The sequence below is a fragment of the Talpa occidentalis genome, unplaced genomic scaffold (assembly GCF_014898055.3).
Source record: "Talpa occidentalis isolate TD23 unplaced genomic scaffold, MPIMG_talOcc4v2.1 talOcc4.13, whole genome shotgun sequence".
NCBI classification, from domain to species: Eukaryota; Metazoa; Chordata; class Mammalia; order Eulipotyphla; family Talpidae; genus Talpa; species Talpa occidentalis.
In genome coordinates, this window is record NW_023601322.1 from 89,812,061 (window position 1) to 89,817,034 (window position 4,974).

Here is a 4,974-nt window from a genome sequence, read left to right on the forward strand (position 1 = left end):
ATTATTCCATTATTCAAATGGAAGCTTGATAGAACTAGGTAATTAAATCAGGTAATAATACTTTTTTTAATTTTCTTATTGAAACCTTTTATTCTGAATTTTTTGGTGCTTAAGGAAAACAGCTTTGCCCATAATTCATTGTGCCCTGAATTTATGACAACAACATGTGCTTGGCCAATTAAGAACGAGGTCAAACTGCATTCTTCTGAGAAGGTCTATTCAGTTGATAAATGGCGCTTAACTGATGATTTCTTTCCTATAACCTTTAACAAGAACTCATAAGTCGCATTGATTATGCCCCAAGAGATGAGGGATCGTTGGGAATTCAGATGGGCACCTCTGAAAAGATTTGTCAGTTTCTTATCCCGTGCTAGCCAGATTTTTCTGAAGACCTTGGGGAAAGACTAAAATTTCCACCAATCTGAGACTGCATGCAAGCTTTTACAACATTAATGGGAAAAAAAACCAAGATTCCCAACACGGCACCCAAAAGACCTCTGCAGATAAAATCATTGACCAAATGAGCGCTGTGAGTCATTGCAGAAAGCAGGTGCTCCTCAATGGGACCTCGAAGGGCAAAGAAAAAGACATTGCTGAATCTATTTTGGAAAAGAACAGGCACCAAGCCTCGATAATACTCTCTAATTCCATGGCATTTCAGTGCCTTGAAAGCCTGGTAAATGTTTGTACATTTGTTGAGATGCTTGCGGTCCTGAAGCAATGTTTGAACTCTCTCCAGTGGAATGAAAACTACTTCTGTTGTCCCTGTAAGCACTGCTGCCATGCTCCAGATTGCAAACTCTGGGGTATTGATATGTTTGGGAGAAGGCAAGATAAATCCTCATAGAAACCAAACATAAGTGCCAGTATAGTTGTCTTCTGCATTAGTGGGTCAGGATTCCCCGATACAAGTTTTGAAATCCATCCCTCTGCAACTGAAGTGTTGCATTCCTGGTTTTGATTTCATATAGCTGGTGCCGAAAGAGGTCCTTCTGCATGGGATAGGTGAGTGGCTACATTGTTGAAAGCTGCACAACAGCCACACAAGTAATGCTTCATTTTACCAATATGTGCACTATGAGGTGACAGATCTTGTTTTGAAGATGTTAAGATTGATGTTGACCTCTTCTCATGAGCTTCTGAATCCATCATGTTGCTGAAGATCTTTCTTCTTGGGCCTCCCTGGTGGCTCAGGTGGTTGAGCACGGCTCTGTGAAGCTGTTGGCAGCCTCTGCAGTGCCAGCTCAATCCCTGCCAGCTGGTGAGGGCCCCACATGGCATGGCAGACCTCTCCTGTCATGCCCGCTGCACCCCTCAGCAGTGTATTTCTTCAATCTGCCTGTTCTGTTCCCGGCTCTGCCTCTGGTGAATCCTCTCACCCTCCCGCACATCTAGCCTGCACCCTGGTTCTTGTATAAATAAAATAAATCTTAAAAAAAAAATCTTTCTACTTCATGAAGAATTATTTTAAGTCATTGCCACGGTCCTCTGGCTCCGAGGCTGCTAACCACCGGCCCTGTAGGTTGAGACTGTGAGCCTACGAGCCCGCCAGGTGGTATTATTTTTAAAATGTACATTGCAAAGTGAGTCTTAATTTTTTTAAGATTTATTTATACATACAAGAATGGGGGTACAGGCCAGAGGTTTAAGGGGTGAGAGGATTCACCAGAGACAGAGTGGGGAACAGAACAGGCAGATCTACTGAAATACACTGCTGAAGGGAGCAGCGGGCGAGACAAGAGAGATCTGCTGTGCCATGTGGGTTGTTCCCTGGCCGGGGATTGAACTCGTGCTGTAGAGGCTGCAGACTGCTTCATAGTGCTGTGTTTAACCCTTTGTGCCACCAGGGAGGCCCTCAAAGTGAGTCTTCAGAGCAAACTGCTTACATTTAAAATGTCTTCCTTTTAAAATATCTCTAAATTACTCTCTTTTCAAATTATTGCTATTCAGTGAATATGCAATTGCTTAATTAAAAGCTTGGTAGAACTATAATTTCTTAAGATATCATTTTCTAATATGGATTATTTAATATGACTCCTGAACAAACTGTTTACATGGTATTCTAATTCTCAACAGTGAAAAATAGCACTTTGGTTTTAGTCTAACAAATTCCCTATAATGTAATCTATAGAAACTGAGTTAATTTTAATTCACTTTAAAAGTGAGTATTGATAGGCCCCCACCATCGTGTCTCATACTCTGTTAAGACCTGTGAAGTCTATAGCCTTTGGAGTTAACAACTAAAAGTCACCATTTAAAATTTTCTATTTTTATTTAAAATAAAATAGAAGTGTGAAATTTTACAACATTATCTCTGAGAGTATATATCCAGCTTCTGCTTTTCCATACTGAATAGTACCCATTTTTCCTAATTAACCATCCCATTTAGTCAGGGGTTAGCCTGTCATATGGTATCTTTGAACACAGTTTACCTATAGACACTGTACACAGATTGATAACATAGCATTAACCTAACAGTTACAAGCACCTATAACATTTGGTCTTAAGTACTTTATAATAACTAATTTACCTTTCTAACATTCTTCTTAGGTAGGTAGATAGCATTACTATCCCTTCTTTAAATATGAGGGAGCTGAGTCACGGGAGAATTAAGTGGCTTATCTGAAGACATACAGCTCTCAGGTGATTCTAGAATTCCAACCTAGATGACCTGGGTCTTGACTACTCACTTAAACATTACTGTGCAGCGTGGATAAAGAGCAACAATATCTACTGATTGTAAAGGTCATTGTCATTAAAATTTGTCTGTGCTCCCAGTCAATTCTCTTGACCCAGGTAATTTCTTTAACTCTCTGAGACCTAATTTTTGGCTAATTGTTCATACACTTGATGTAGAAATTTCCTAACCATTAGTTGTTTATTATTTGAAAAGTAATGACATAAAAAAGTTTCAACTAATGAGGATGGGTTTGTATATTCAGTGCCTTTCTCCCTGGAAGAAGCATTCCTTTTTCTGCAACATCCCTTAGAGGTATGATCAAATGGTAAGCGTTTCTAATAAAACCATTCTTAGAAATGCTCTGATTTTCTGAAAATGAAATAAAAATCTCAGTACTAGACAGGGTTTCTGAGAAAGCGAGAAATTCTTCTAAGAGAGAAATAATATATGCTATTTTAAAACAATGATATATAATAAAGCTAAGAAAACTCTCATCAAATGCTTTTATCTTTCAAAGAGTAAAAGATTATGTACCTGGAAGTGAACAGAAGCCCAGGCTCTCTATAGAAATTAGCGAATATTCATAATTGTAAGTAATTCAAGTAGGATCTGGGTCATGGTTCACAGGCTGGTAGGTTGATGTCCTTCTCCTTCATATCCCAACTCCTATTTATCTTCTATTTATGAAAAATGACTTGTTAGTCCACACATTCACCTAACTTTGGCAACTATTACATAATTCTGTCAGCACCTAAAGTTAGATTTGAAGGTGGTCAGGAATACTCCACCCTGGAGAACTGGGAAAAGATAGAAGAAAGTTTTTCCTGTGCTGCACGAGTATCTTATAGGCCAGAAGCAGAATCAAACATTAGTCTCTTTTGGAAACATAGCTAATCAGCCCTTGTTTAAAGAAAAACCAAAAAAGAGAACAACATAAAATAGCAATTCTGTAAGTGATTAAAAAATAGTGTCATTTAAAAAATGCATACATTGTGAAAAAATGAAAAATGATGTAAAAATATATAAAATTAAAAAATTAAAAAAATAATAAACCAGTTAAGTAATAAATTAGATATAACAATGAAAAAAATAGTGTCAGTAATCACAATGGGGAACAAAAAGATATTAGACACACTGACTTTGGTTTAAAAATAAGGCCAATTAAAACTAAGGGGGGTGCAATTGTATGGGGAATATAACCAAAATGATAATGCATACATTGTGCAAAAATGAAATGATGTGAGAATTATATAAAATAAAATATTAATTAAAAAAGTCAGAAGTCAAAGAATGAGATAATTTCACTACTATAATAATATTGCTTTTTCTGAAGTCACAGTACACAAATTTACTCAAGACTGAAAAGAAAAACAAAAAATAGATTCTGAAGGCATTTTTCAGTATGGTATATCAGAAACTAGAAAACAAAACTTTTATTCTTTCTCCCCATTAATTAAGAATACAAGTACTGGAACTCCCTGGTGGTGCAAGGGGCTAAGAGGCAGCCTGTGAAGCTGTCCGCAGCCACTACAGCATGAATTCGATTCCCAGCCAGGGAGCAACCCACATGGCACAGCAGACCTCTCCTGACTCGCCCGCTGCTCTCCTCAGCAGTGTACTTCGGTCGATCTGCTTGTTCTGTTCCCCACTCTGTCTCTGGTGAATCCTCTCACCCCCCCACACCTCTGGCCTATACCCCTGCTCTTGTATGCATAAATAAATCAATCTTAAAAAAAAAGAATAAAGTACTAATATCTAATATTGCAAGGGGCGGGGGGGGAAGTGGGGAGAGAGAAAAGCTGGGAGACATAACAGTCTTCGCCAAATCATTAATGAGTCTCTAGGTTAAAGGCAAATCTTTAGATGGGTAGGTAGGCAGGCAGGCAGATAGAGAATCATCTATGGGAAAGAACAGAAATAGCTAATAAATAATGAAATTTACAACTCTTATCTAATAAATACTACTCCAGATTTCAGCCACAAAACTTAGAAATTTTTGACATTCTATAGATTTAGTCAATCTTAGAGAATTAAAAAAAAAATCATCACTTCCAATAAGGTTAAAATGACAATGAGATACTCTCTCACACCCATGAGGATGCACAAATTAAAAAGGCTTCCAACAAGAGAGGACGCAGGCAAAGAGTAACCACCTAATTGTTGATGGGAATGTAAACTGGTGCATACTTTGTGGAAAGCAATATGGATTTACCTCAAAAATACTAAAAATTCAACTATCATATAACCTAGCAATCCCAGTCTTAGGTATCTACTCAGGAGTATAAAACCATCAA

At 37.7% G+C, this 4,974-nt stretch overlaps 1 pseudogene; it reads right to left on the minus strand.

Annotated features, from left to right (window-relative positions):
* Nucleotides 1-215: 215 nt before the first annotated feature.
* On the minus strand, nt 216-1,172 carry LOC119242932 (mitochondrial nicotinamide adenine dinucleotide transporter SLC25A51-like; annotated as a pseudogene).
* Nucleotides 1,173-4,974: the final 3,802 nt, after the last annotated feature.